The 15,730-nt window shown below is 33.0% G+C and overlaps 1 long non-coding RNA gene across 1 annotated transcript; it reads left to right on the top strand.

The window, feature by feature from the left end:
- The first annotated feature begins 1,238 nt into the window (after positions 1–1,238).
- On the top strand, positions 1,239–6,116 carry LOC136217433 (uncharacterized). Its single transcript, XR_010683484.1, has 3 exons — positions 1,239–5,684; positions 5,769–5,834; positions 5,917–6,116. It is a non-coding gene; the product is annotated as an uncharacterized lncRNA (long non-coding RNA).
- Positions 6,117–15,730: the final 9,614 nt, after the last annotated feature.

The raw sequence follows: 15,730 nt of genomic DNA, 5'->3' as shown, positions 1-15,730 counted from the left end.
AAACAACTTCAAATGGTGAAAACAAGGTAGAGGAGTGAATACTACGATTATATGCAAATTCTACCATAGGTAAACACTCTTCCCAGTTCTTAAGATTTTTCCCAACCACAGTACGCAAAATCTGACCAAGGGTCCGATTAACAACCTCGGTTTGTCCATCCGTTTGAGGATGACAAGCAGTAGAGTATAAAAGCTTAGTACCCAATCGACTCCATAAAACACGCCAAAAATGACTCAGAAATTTAGCATCGCGGTCGGATACTATAGTTTTTGGAACTCCATGCAACTTAACGACCTCTCGAAAGAAAAGTTCAGCAACATTAGTAGCATCATCGGTTTTATTGCATGCAATGAAATGTGCCATTTTGCTAAACCTATCAACCACAACAAAAATGGAATCACGATCTTTCTTTGTCCTAGGTAATCCAACAATAAAGTCCATGGAAATATCTACCCAGGGTTCCGTAGGTACAGGTAACGGAGTGTAAAGACCTTGGGACAAAACCTTAGACTTGGCTTTTTTACAAGCGATGCACCTAGAACAAAGTCTATTAACATCTCTACGCATCTTTGGCCAAAAGAAATGTTCATGTAAAATATCTAAAGTTTTACGAACCCCAAAATGTCTCATTAGTCCACCATCGTGGGCTTCCCGAACAAGCAATTCTCTATATGAGCATTGTGGCACACAGAGTCTATTTTCACGAAATAAAAATCCATCAAGTAAATAGAATTTGTCTATTGCAGACTTACCACACGCAAGATACATGTTACCAAAATCAACATCACCTTTATACAACTCTTTAAGATGGGTAAATCCTAAGAGCTTAGCATTCAAGGAAGTTAAAAGAATATACCTGCGCGATAGGGCATCAGCTACCACATTTTCTTTACCTTGCTTGTATTGGATAGTATATGGAAATGTCTCAATGAACTCTATCCACCGGGCGTGCCGTCTGTTCAACTTACCTTGTCCCTTGAGGTGCTTTAGGGACTCATGATCAGAATGAATGACAAACTCCTTGGGCCAAAGGTAGTGTTGCCATGTCTCCAACGCCCTCACTAGAGCGTACAATTCCTTGTCATAGGTAGGGTAATTAAGTGAAGCCCCACTCAACTTCTCATTGAAGAAAGCGATTGGTCGTTTATCCTGCATTAAAACAGCACCAATACCTATGCCAGAGGCATCACACTCAATCTCAAATGCTTTCTCAAAGTTAGGTAATGCAAGGATAGGAGCAGAACATAATTTATCTTTCAAGATATTAAAAGCATTCTCCTGTTCTATCCCCCATGAAAATCCTACTGTCTTTTTAATCACCTCAGTGAGGGGAGCAGCTAAAGTGCTAAAGTCCCTCACAAATCGTCTGTAGAATGATGCTAAGCCATGGAAGCTCCGCACCTCAGACACACTACTAGGTGTAGGCCAATCACGGATTGCCTTAACCTTTTCCTCATCTACTTTAATTCCTTTAGCAGACACAACATAACCAAGGAAAATAATTTGGTCTGTGCAAAAGGAACACTTAGACAAGTTAGCATATAATTGCTCTTTCCTAAGCACATCAAAGACACTCCTCAAGTGGCCTAAATGCTCTTCTAAAGACCTACTATATACCAATATGTCATCAAAGTAGACCACCACAAACTTGCCTATAAATGCACACAACACATGATTCATTAAACGCATAAAAGTTGACGGTGCATTGGTCAGACCAAAAGGCATAACGAGCCATTCATACAATCCGTGTTTAGTTTTAAATGCGGTTTTCCATTCATCCCCTTCTTTCATCCTAATCTGATGGTATCCACTTTTCAAATTTATTTTACTAAACACAATAGCTCTATGTAATTCATCCAACATATCATCTAACCTAGGAATATGGTGACGATATTTTACCGTAATGTTGTTGACGGCTCGACAATCAACACACATTCTCCAACTCCCGTCTTTTTTTGGAACAAGAAGCACAGGTACGGCACATGGGCTCATCGACTCCCTCACGTACCCCTTAGCAAGTAACTCCTCCACCTGACGTTGTAACTCCTTCGTCTCCTCAGGATTACACCGGTATGCTGGACGGTTAGGAATAACTGCCCCAGGTACTAGGTCGATTTGATGTTCGATGCCCCGAATAGGTGGTAATCCTTCAGGTAATTCCTCGGGCATGACATATTGATATCCTGCAAAAAAAGAAATACAAGAACTAGGCAGTACATTGTCAGCTTGACTTACATATGCTTCTCTATAAACAAGTAATAAGACAGGTTTATTTACAGAAAGAGCATACTTAACCTCGCTGGACCTTGCAAAGAAATTAGCCTTACCCCGCCCCACACTGTTATTCTCTCTTGACTCTCCTTTTGCATGTGGCCCCTCTCCTTTTGTAATTTCAGAATTACTTATACCTCGGCTCTCTCGCTCTTTGGCCACATCATTATCAATTCTCTCTTCTTTTTTTTGAATTTTGCTTTTCTCTCACCAAATCCTCATTTTCATCACTCTTCTCACCATGCTTTTCTCTCAACTCTCGGTTATCATTAGATGATACATGAGTTTTATTAGAAACAGCCCCACTATGATTTCTAAGCTTGATTTGGTCTTCATAGACCTCAGTAGGCGTTAAGGGAGCTAAAACAATTTTTTTACCAACATGTTCAAAACTGTAACGGTTCTTTCTCCCTAAATGCATAGCATCTCTATCAAATTGCCATGGTCTACCCAACAAAATATAACCAGCTTGCATGGGTATTACATCGCACAGTATTTCATCCTTGTATTGCCCAATTTTGAGGGACACTAACACTTGTCTATTTACTTTAATCTCCCCACAATCATTTAACCATTGCAATTTATACGGGCGCGGGTGCTTTGTGACTGGTAACCCTAGCTTCTCTACTAAGGTGGTACTAGCTACATTAGCACAACTACCACTATCAATAATCACACTACATACCTTGCCTTGCACGAGACATCGAGTGTGGAAGATGTTTTCCCGTTGTATCTTGTCCTCGGCAATCGTCATTTGAGAATTCAATAGTCGTAGGATGACTAACGACTCCCCTCGTTCAGCTCTAGTGAAGCATTCCGCCTCCTCAGAGTCTTCATCTTCTTCTTCGGCCTCATCACAGTCACTTTCGGTGTCAGTGACTACTTCTCCGCCCCTCATGATCATGGCTCGTCTATTTGTGCATTCGGATGCTATGTGACCGAATCCCAAACATTTGAAACACTGAAGTTTGCTTGGTCTCGGTTTCTCTTCTCCCTTCTTATTTTTGTCAACCGAGTCTGACTTGTGTTTGGCATTGTCAAACTTTGAAGGAAATATGCTTCCTTTATCCTGGTTACCCCACTGATTCTTCCAATTAGAGTTAGAAGATGACGAACCTCCTATGTAGGATTTGTCGTTCTTTCTCTCCTTGAGTTGTCGTTCTACTATCTTTGCCGCATGTACCATGTCTTCCACATCTACACACTGTTGTAACTCGACAACATTAGCTATGTCCCGATTAAGACCAGCTAAAAACCGAGACTTAGTAGCCCTTCGATCTTCAACCACATCGGCTCTCAACATTGCTATCTCCATCTCCTTGAAATATGCCTCTACACTCTTTGAACCTTGTTGAAGGACTTGCAATTTTCGATATAAACCTTCATAGTAGTCATTAGGGACAAACCGCTTCCTAATAATAGTTTTCATTTCATCTCACATGTCAACTTGCGGCTCTCTACATCGGGTTCTCGTGGTGACAAGTTGATCCCACCAGACTAATGCATAATCCGTGAACTCAATTACTGCTGCTCTCACCTTCTTCTCCTCTGAATAATTGTGACAGTCGAATATGAGTTCAATTTTTTTCTCCCATTCTAGGTAAGCTTCAGGATCGCTTTTACCATTGAACGAGGGAATTACCAGTTTGACATTTCCAAGACCCCTATCGTCTCTAGCATTGTCATCCCGCGGTCTATTCCGTCTGTCTTCATGATAACGCCGGTTTTCTCCACCAACTCGATTTGCTTCTAGAGCTACTCGATGATTTTCCTCCATGGCGTCCATACGTTCCATCAATCGGTTTAACATAGTTAATACTTGATCTTCCGCCATTATTATACAAAAAGAAAAACAATAAAAATGATGATAATAAGAATAATGAAACAAATTTAAATAAAACTCACAATTCACTCGGTGTTTCACTCAATTTTTTTTTTTTTTTGGCTATTCTCTCTTATATGCTCACCACTCTGTGCCTTTTACCGCTCGATTTCTCTTATAGTGTTCTTTAAAGAACTCAGTGGAACAAATTCAGTTTTAAAAACTCAACAGTCAAAAACCAAAATTTAATCGTACAACCTAAGAAGCAAAAACGTTAAACAATGAACGGAACGCAGTTAAGCAATTCGATGACCAAAATATAATATTGACGAGTTGGAAATTTAATAGATGAGAGGGGAAAAAAATATGAATATTCAAAAATTGAGGCTATATATATATATATATATATATATATATATATATATATTTGAATTATGAACTCTCAATTTTGTTTTTTTTGGTGAGTTCATACACTCCCTTATTTTTGAATTATGAACTCTCAATTTTGTTTTTTTTTTTTTGTGAGTTCATACACTCCCTTTCTCTTTCTTTTTCTTCCTCTTTTGCACTTCCGATTTTGATTTTTTTTTTTTTTTACTTAAAATGAGACAAAAGAAAATTTAACAGGAGTGGACAGATTTGATTCTCAACATAAAAGAGGACTGGGAACAGTCACGTGAATGTTCAGCTAGGAATTTTTTTTTTTTGTTTTTTTTTTTTTGTTTTTTTAACAGAACTCAAGAAAATACTAATTAAGGTGCTTAGAAATAATATTAAGCTAATGATTCAAAATTCTGAAATAAACGGAAATCCTTTTTTTTTTGAGATTTTGACAGAAAATAATAATAATAATAATAATAATAAAATTACGGATAATTAAAACCTGAAAAGTTAGAGCTCGGCTCTGATACCAAACTGATGCGAACTCATGAGGAACAGTGCCTCGAAGACCCGACAACTAGATTTGAACCCGAGGAAAGCTAACGAATCAGGGTCGGACAGAAAAGAACCCTTACAAAACTAAGTTGTAAAGACCCAATCCCAGTCTCCAACAATTAAGGATTTAATCCCGAACTGTTCAAAGTAGTGCCCCAAAGAACACAAGAGAAATCCTCACTTGAAAACTCAAGAAAGAAAATACTATATTTGATTTCCAAAAAATGTTCATTACAAAGCTAATGGTTGATTGAGCTTATATAGAAAATAAATCTAAAGTTGTTGGACATTATTTGTCCTTACAAAAAACACAAAAGACAAGCTTAATATAAGGGTAAAAATGGAAGTACAAAAAGTACAAATTAATAATAGAAAATAAGTAGGTAGGTGTTTGCAGAGATAATGTTTGAAATTGTCAATTGACAATTTCTTTGCTACCATACGTATTTGACTAGTCTAATGAGTGGGCTTATAATTGTCCAATAATGAGATCAATTTGGCACAAATTGATATTCATCCCTATGAATTCAAAATGTTACAATTTGACCCCGATAATTCTTGAATCTAATTTGTGCACGTTTTGACCTTCATTTCGGTTCTGATCGTTCCATCACCGACTTGTTTAACTTGTCCATTTTCTAAGCAATTTGAGAGGTATGAAATTGTTAGAGACTCCTGAATTCCACTTACGTCAATTTGATCTGATATATCTAACATTTGTACCACATATGTTTGAAGCTCCTCTTCGAACTGCTTAGCACGTGTTCGAGTGACAGGACCATCCGGTAAACATATTTGCTCCGTGTAAGAATCCATATTTTTACCCCGGGTTATATCACAGACTTTAGTCACTTTGCCAGATTACTAATGGATGCGAACCTTGCAGGTAATCTTCCAACTTCGATAGGTATTGAACGGGAGGGTAAGAAGACGTGGATTCAAGTTACTTATGAAAGTTTACTGAATGTTTTGTAACGATTTTTCCTCTGTTGGACATTTAGCCAAAGTTGTAAAAAACGCTAGACGTTAATCGGGTGGACAGTGCTCTCGAGGACTAATCAATTAAATAGGGATTAGTCGGGTATTAATCGGATTTGTGTTTTTTTTATTAATCAATAAATTGTTATATAAATACAATTAAAATTATGTATTATACTATCTAAAAATAATTACATAAAATTATTTAATATAGAAAAATATGTATATTTGTAATATATATTTTAAAAAATATGCAAGCATTAACATTAAAATCTAGGCAGATTCTCAATTTCGAGCGTCTAGACGATCCATGAGAATAGTTAAATTATCAGTGTAGACTGAATAAACATGTGGGGGAAGGGAGAGCAACATAAGAAAAGGGTTTTGAGCACAGATGAGAGTTGTATATTTATTGTAAAAAAGCTAAGGACCTTGAGCCATTTCAATATAGATAATCTCCATCCCTTGCTAGGGAAAAGAAAGCTATGAGACACACTTGTGGTTGGACCCCTCAAACAAGTGTGGCAGGAGGTTCACCAGAACCTGTTTTTCGGGAATGATTCCTATAATTGCCGTCATTGTAAGATTACATGTTGATAAATAATTTTTAATTAAAGTTGGTTTATCTATATCAATTAATTAATAAGAACGAAGACCGAATGAGAGAGGGGAGTTGCGTATGGTCAATAGAAAGCCTTAAAATAACAGTTGATGACACCTCATGTAGCTTCCTCGCAAGTCTAACTGGCACAAAGAACGACTATGGTTACGATTCTACCATATATGTCTTTTTCATTCTGTCAAAAAATCGATGAGCGACTACCTCGTCGGGTGCTTTACCAGAGCTAATCGCGCTTCGTAAATCGAAGAGGGTTTCGCTTCTAGCTGTAACTAGGGGGGCATACTGGACGTAATCACTCCCTTGGTTGGGGATTGTGTCGTCCTGCCTTTCGATCGATACATAGTTGAGTAGGTCGATCACGAGCGCTATAGGTATGGGAGCGATCCAGGCAAACAATAAAGATAAAGAAAGAATGCTCTAGCTCAGCTTACAAGCAAGGAAGGATCCGACCCAAGTCTTTTTTGAGTCTTCCTCGGACGACCCTCGGACATCTATGTGCTTGTTGATGCCTATTCAGATCAGACTCGATATCTTGATATAAAGAGACCAGAGGGAGATAACATTTTCCAATTTATTAACTAGATTATGTTTATTTAATTTTAAATATGCTTATGTATTAAGCATATACAGTAAGCATATGGGTTACCTTGTAACCAATTATTTGTCCCATGCAAAATTTCTAATATATATAATTCTCAAAATACTTTCTAATAGTATATTAAATTATATATATATATATATATATATAATAAATTAATCTTTGTATTTTTATGTATTCTAATTTATTTCTTAATTAAACACTTCCCAACATTGTTTTAAAAAGATATAATATCCCTCTAAACTAAGATTTTATAGTCAATTAAGACTCTAAACTATCAAAATCATCCATTAGGTTCCTGAACTAGCTAAAATCATCAATTGAGTTCACATTCTAAACAAAAATCTTCAATTGAAGCCCATTAAAAATCATTCAGTTGAATGGTTTCAGACCTTCTTCTCCAAACATATTTTAAATCAACATAAAGATTATTACAGTCGATATCAAATAGTCACAGTTTCCGATTTTAAGATAAGATGATGACTCAATTGATGATTTTTATATAGTTCAGGGACTTGATTGATGATTTCAATAGTTCTGAGTTCTAATTGACTTTAAAGCTTTAGTTTAGAGGGCCAAATGAGTGTAATGCTTTTTTTTTGGTAATCGAAGGAGGGTGAAAACCCAAACAAAACAGAAAAACGAAACTAATTAACGACCTATCCTATGTGAGTGTCGGCCAAGTCGATCCTCACAAAGAATAGCCTGGAGGCCTACAAGAGGCACATCACACTCGTGATGACCCAAAGGAAATGACCCTGTGAAATTCGTCATCCATTCAGCAGCCTGATTACTTTCACGAAATGTATGAAACAGACTCAGCTCCCAATCTCGACTCTTGTACTCCCGGCATCTCGTCAACAACCATGCTAATCGATGGTGCCTTCCAGTGTCCCCATGTAGCATTGCCAGGACAGTCTGTGAATCAAGCTCCACTTGGACCCTTCTGTAACTTCTATCCCAAGTCATTTTAAGCCCAAAATAAAGACCCCAGAGCTCAGCTAATACTGCCGTACAAACGCCGAGATTAACCATGAACCCACATCTCCAGCGTCCCTGCTCATCACTGATTAAGCCTCCAGCAGATGCTTGGTCTGGGTTCCCTTTACTAGCACCATCAGTATTTACCTTAATCCAAGACGGATTCGGAGGGTACCATCAAATCCAAATATCCCTACTTTTAGCACATGCGGCATTAACTAGCAAAAGTCGTGCATTTATGACTTCCTTTGTTCGAGCCATGACGAATACCTACAATTAGAAAAAATATGTGAAAATTATCACAATATTAAAAAATTTAAAATAGGATAATTTATAGGGAAAAGTACAAAAATAAACCTTGTGGTTACACTCATTTTCGAACAACACCCATGTGGTTTAAAAGTTTACAAAGTGGTACCATGTACTTCATTCCGTTAGCAAACACATACCAAATTGACTAACGGTGTTAAAAGTCAAAGGGAAAAGAGTTAATTTGGTCCTTATATTTATTTATTTTTATAAATTGACCCCATTACTATCTAATTATCACAAACAACCCCTAAAATAAAAAATAAAAATCAAATATACCATCTTCTCCATCTCTTTTTAATTTTTAATTTTTTTTTCTTATTTCTCTCTCATCTTTGTTAATTTCTCTCTATAGAATCAATTGAATTTCCATGTTTTCAATTTAATAACACTTATACTCTCTCTCTTCTTCTCTCTAGCCTAACCATTTTGAAGTTGAATAGCCAATTTCCCCCAGAAATACGAAGAATGAATGCAGAAGAATGTTTGGGTTTGGGTTTTTATTGTTTCTGTTGTTAATCATGCCATTAAATGCTACAAACGATCAAGTATTGGGGCTTTTAGCTTTCAAGAATTTATCTATTGAATCTGATCCGAACAACTTGTTGTCAAACTGGACTGCGACTTCTGTCAATCCTTGTTCATGGTATGGTGTTTCTTGTTCTATTGATAACTTTGTTACTTCTCTCAATCTTACCAACTCTGGACTTACTGGTGTTCTTCATCTTCCTCGCCTTGCTGCTCTTTCATCTCTCAAGCATCTTATTTTACAAGGTAATTCTTTCTCCGCCGGTGATCTTTCTGCTTCCTGTTGTAGTCTGGAAACTCTTGATCTCTCATCTAATAACTTTTCTGATCCTCTTCCAGTGAAGTCTTTTTTTACCGATTGTTATAATTTGTCCTTTGTTAATCTCTCTCGTAATTTTATTCCTGGTGGTGCTCTTCACTTTGGTCCTTCTTTGCTTCAGCTTGACCTTTCTGTTAATCGTATCTCTGATTCTGTTTTTCTCAATCGTTCTTTCTCTATTTGCCAGAACTTGGTTTATCTTAATTTCTCTGATAATAAGCTCGCTAGGAAACTTGGTTTATCTTAATTGGCCATTCAACTTCAAAATGGTTAGTTAGAGAGAAGAAGAGAGTGTATAAGTGTCATTAAATTGAAAACATGAAAATTCAATTGATTTTAGAGAGAGAAATTAACAAAAAGGAGAGAGAAATAAGAAAAAAAATTAAAAAGAGATGGAGAAGATGGTATATTTGATTTTTATTTTTATTTTAAGGTTTGTTTGTGATAATTACATAGTAAGGGGGTCAATTTATAAAAATAAATAAATATAAGGACCAAATTAACTCTTTTCCCTTTGACTTTTAATATCGTTAGTCAATTTGGTATGTGTTTGCTAACGGAATGAAGTACATGGTACCACTTTGTAAACTTTTAAACCACATGGGTGTTGTTCGAAAATGAGTGTAACCACAAGGTTTATTTTTGTACTTTTCCCTAATTTATATTATTAAAGTTGCGAAAGAATAAAAATAACTCACATTTAATTAAATTTTTATAAATTTTTTAATTAAAGTTATGTTTTTATTTGAAATATATATAATATAGAATTATTTTAAAGTAAAAAATTACTGAATCTATACTATATATAATAGTGGAAGCATAGAGAATTTACAAGAAGTGTTTTAGAGCCTTTTTGGCTTAGTTGACATCGTAGGAGCAAAAAGAATAAATGAGTTTTTTTTTAAGAAAAAATTAGTTAATGAACTTTTATTATACTATATTAACACATTACTTATTGTCAATTATTAGCTCATTAATTAAAGTAATAAAAGAAAGTATGAGTTACAAGAAGATGAAAAAACACGAAGCGAAAGAAATCCAAAAGTCACAAATAAACCTATATATAAAGCATGATATATATAGTATTTCATCATCATATTCATTGGCCACCGAAAATCAAAGACCTCCTTTAATTTTGATTATATATTAGTTTTGTTCTTAATCTTATAATTTTGTTCTTACTTTAAATAATATACTTTTATAATTTTGTTCTTACTTCATTAAGAGAGTTTCAGATTTATTTAAGAGCGGTTTCGATTAATGAACTGTATTAATAGAATTTTTTTCAAGAATTTGGAGAATTTAGACTTTGATATCTCCAATTGAAGAAATCGGATGGAAATAGAAGATGCATAGACAACTGAAATCGGGAAAAGCAAATGGGTCCAAAATTACAGGAAATCGTTATGTTTCCGAAGGTAATTATTCAATTTTTTTCATGTATTAGTTTTGTTCGTAATCTTATAATTTTGTTTTTACTTCAAATAATATAGTCTTATAATTTTGTTCTTACTTCATTAAGAGAGTCTTAGATTTATTTAAGAGCGGTTTCCATTAATAAACTGTATTAATAGAATTTTTTTCAAGAATTTGGAGAATTTAGACTTTGATATCTCCAATTGAAGAAATCAAATGGAAATAGAAGATGCATAGACAACTGAAATCGGGAAAAGCAAATGTGTTATAGGAAATCGTTATGTTTTCGAAGGTAATTATTCGATTTTCTTCATGTGTAATAGTTATTTTGTTCTTAATTGTGTTGTTCCACACCTCTCGCTGCCTTATTTATGTTTTCTTTTTTATTTGTCTTTTTTTTTTCAAAATGACTAAATAAAGATTTGTATATTTTCATTCTTTTTTAGTATAAGTTGCTAGGTGTAATCGTTTCGATTGTTAACTCTAACTAAAATATGAATTTTTGGCTTTATATGAGCTCTATTGTTAGGTTTAATTGGAGTTAGATTAATTTTTCAAATCCAGAACTTGGTGAAGTCCACTGATTTTTTTTAATTCGGGTTTGTCTAACTCATATGGATTGAATTTTTTATTTTTATTTATTTTTGGTACGAACATGTATAAAATTTCACACAATAGTTGTCTATTAAAATTGGAGACATATTGAAGAAAATAAATAAAGAGGTATTGAAACATTATACTTACAATGAAATTTATTTCAATTATAAATCATGTTTTGTCATGATTACCATTCTAAGTTTCTTTGTCATTTTCAATGTGTAATTATTTCGATTGTTAACTCTAACTAAAATATGAATTTTCGGCTTTATATTAGCTCAATTGTTAGCTTTCATTGGAGTTAGATTAATTTTCTAAATTCAGAACTTGGTGAAATCCACTGATTTTTTTTAATTCGGGTTTATCTAACTCATATGGATTGAATTTTTTATTTGTATACATTTTTGGTACGAAAAGGTATAAAATTTCACACAATAATTGTTTATTGAAATTGGAGACATATTGAAGAAAATAAATAAAGAGATATTGAAACATTATACTTCCAATGAAATTTATTTCAATTATAAATCATGTTTCGTCATTATTACCATTCTAAGTTTCTTTGTTATTTTCAGTGATGGATTCTATATCTATATATAATTACGGAAGCAGAGAGAAATGAGAAGAAGTGTTTTAAAGGTCTTTTTGATGAGTTGTCAACGTAGTAAAAAATCAGATTAAAAATATTTAATTAATTAAAAATAAATATTTAATTAATTAAAAATAACAAATTTATATTTATAATATATTAAATAATTACTAGCCTATTAATTAAAATAATAAAAGAAAGCAAGAGTTACGGGAAGATGAAAAAACACAAAGCAAAGGAAATCCAAAAGTCACAAATAAACTTCTATATAAAGTATGATAGATAGTATTCCACCATTATATTCATTGGTCACGATAGATAGTATTATATTTCTAAAGGTAAATATTCGATTTTTTTCATATGTTGTAGTTATTTTGTTCTCAGTTATGTTGTTGTTTTATTTTTATTAAACAATAGTTGTTATAGTTTCATCTTTCATATTCATTTCTGTTGTTACCCAGGTTTTATACCTCTCGCTATCTTATCCATGTTTTCTTTTTTATTTGTCTTTTTTTCCAAACTGATAACTTCAATTGAAGAAATCCGACAGAAATAGAAGATGCATGAACAACTAAAACCGAAAAACACAAAAGTGTCAAAAATTACAAGAAATTCTTATGTTTCTCAAGGTAATTATTCGATTTTTTCATATGTTGTAGTTATTTTTGTTCTCAATTGTGTTGTTGTTTTCTTTTTATTAAACAATAGTTGTTATAGTTTCATTTTTCAGAGATGAAATTCCATTTCTGTCGTTACCCGGGTTCCATACCTCTCGCTACCTTATCAATGTTTTCTTTTTTATTTGTCTTTTTTTTCAAAATGACTAAAATAAAGATTTTATAATTTTGTATTCTTTTTTATTAGTATATGTTGGTAGGTGTTATCATTTCGATTACTAACTCTTAACTAAAATTTAGATTTTCGGCTTTATATGAACTCAATTTTTGGCTTTCTCAATTGTGCTGTTGTTTTATTTTTATTAAACAATTATTGTTATAGTTTCATCTTTCAGAGATGAAATTCCATTTCTGTCGTTATCCAGATTCCATACCTCTCGCTACCTTATCCATGTTTTCTTTTTTATTTATTTATTTTTCAAAATGACTAAAATAAAGATTTTGTATATTTGCATTCTTTTTTAGTATATGTTCCTAGGTGTTATCGTTTTGATTGTTAACTCTAACTAAAATTTAGATTTTCGGCTTTTTATGAACTCAATTTTTAGTTTTAGTTGAAGTTAGATTAATTTTTCTAATTCGGAACATGTTGAAATCCACTCATTTTTTTTAGTTTGAGTTTAGCTAATTGATATGGATTGTATTTTTTATTTTTATGCATTTTGGTACAAATAGATATAAAGTTTCACACGATAGTTGTTCATTGAAGTTTGAGACATATTAAATAAAATATTAAAGAGATATTGAAATATTATACTTTTTTTATAAAAATTGGGACGAGACAGAACATATTGGAATATTATACTTACAATGAAGTTTATTTCAATATAAATTATGTTATATTATTATTATTATTATTATTATCAATAAGTTATTTTTTTCCCAATTTTCTAGACAAGGAGATTGTAAGCGTCTAATACGCTTGATAAGATGTTTATTCTTGAAGAATGTGGATTATGCTAGATACGAATTCAAAATCAAGGTAAATAAAAATAAATTTTGATGCTCAAAATCCTAAAAATGTACATTAATTATGAATATTGAGATAATTGCTTTTGCAACATTGGCTTATATAATTTTTAACTATTATATTATGGTTCATACAAAATTGTTAGTATTTCAAGAGTTTTTAACAGATGAAAATGAAATATAATCATAGGACAAATTATTGAAAAATATTAATTAAGAAAATATTATTATTTGAATCTCTTCAAATTCTCAAATGTTGAGCATAATGATTCTAATTAATATAATTAATTTCACATATTAATTATAAAATGTTTTTTTGGAACTGAGTGGTTACAATTGCGATTTAATTCTATTTAACTAAAATTAATTTATGGACTTAATACTTCATTAAGAAAAAATAAAATGTTTAATTAATGGGCAAAAAATATTTTCACTCTCCTCTTTATACGCTTATGTCTTGACATTCTCTCTTATTTTCAAAAAAAAAAAAAAACCCGAGAGGAAGATGGTTCTCTCCTAATTATCTTTTTCGTCCCTTCATTTTTTTTCAATTCTTTTGTTTGTTTTTCTTACTTACAAAATTCAAGAATATATAATTATTAGAAAATATTAAGGGTAATTAATTTATTAGTCCCAATATTTTGACAAAACACACTGTTTAGTCCATGTATTTTCAAAAACACATGGTAAGGTCTCTAACCTTTTTCTCAGTGAACTGTTTAGTCCTTCCGTCTATTTGTTAGATTTTTTACCGTTTATGACTTCGGAAATGACTAAATTATCCTTTACTATTTACCTTCAAACTTCAGAAAAGAAAATCCAATTTAGAAGAAGAAACTATTTGTATGGAGAACAAGAAAAAGAACAGACCCAATGCTTACGAATTTGAACGATTAAGAAGAAAATCAAGAAGAAGAACACTCAAAGTTGATTTCAGATGCATTAGAGTTTAAAGGAAAGGGAAATAAAGGAAAAGAAGAACGCAAATTCAAATTGACTTACAGAATCTTCATGAGAGTCTAACGACAAGGACTAAACAGTTCACCGAGAAAAACGTTAGGGACTTTACCGTGTGTTTTTAAAAATACAAGGACTAAACAGTATGTTTTGTCAAAATATAGGGACTAGTAAATTAATTGCCCAAATATTAATGAAGTCAAATAAGTGATATCTACGAGTATGACTGATATTCTATATAGTGAAAAAATGAAGAACAAATTGATCGAATGTCTTGATGAGATATTACGAGATGAAAATAGGAGAAATCATCATCTTAAACTGATTCAATTAGATATATTGGGTTATTGTAGCAGAATGAATAATTGAATTCGAATACTTGGTGATCATGAAATTCCATCAACCAAAATAATTATCATCGAGATGCATTTTGTGACTAATTCTTACGAATTTTATTTTTTTTATGTGTAACATATTGAATTGATAAAGTTTCTTCATATGCAACATTAGAAAAGTATTGATTGTAATAGTTTATAGAATAATATATTGATGTTGCTTCCATTTTAACATAGGTTGTAATTCTTTTGTATCGTAGATATAATATTTAATTTTAATTGTAGTTTAATTCAATTTTTGTTTAACCTATACCGTAAACCTAACTCCATGGCAAAACCTTCTTCTCCGGCAACCGGCGGCTCGCCGTTTGCAATTGCACACCTGTTTGATAGGAAAGCTTTCAAAAACTTCTCCAATTCGACATCCAAGAAGAAACCTTCGTTTGCAGAGGCAGTAAAGGGTGAGGTGAAGCACACAGCGATCCCGTCTCCATCGCAACCACTTATCTCTGAGGAGGGAGGATTCAAGGCAGTTTGTATTCCTCAGGAAATTTATGAGGAGAGAATTAAGAAGGTCAAGTACTCGGTGATTGGTCGAGTTACATTGAGCAAAGGGGATCGATCGTGGAAACATGCGGATCTCAAACACAAACTGAATCAAGTTTGGAAGCGGAAATTCGACTGGCAATTGATTTCCCTGGGGAAAGGATTCTATCAGATCATCATGCCTTCTGAAGATGCCCTCCATGCTATCTTGGGACAAGGATCCATTGCGCTTAAACCTGGCATCATTAGATTCTCTCCATGGACTCCGGGTTTCTGCCC

Source organism: Euphorbia lathyris, chromosome 2, assembly GCF_963576675.1.
Source record: "Euphorbia lathyris chromosome 2, ddEupLath1.1, whole genome shotgun sequence".
Taxonomy (NCBI): Eukaryota; Viridiplantae; Streptophyta; class Magnoliopsida; order Malpighiales; family Euphorbiaceae; genus Euphorbia; species Euphorbia lathyris.
This window is presented reverse-complemented; position numbering and strand designations above follow the sequence as displayed.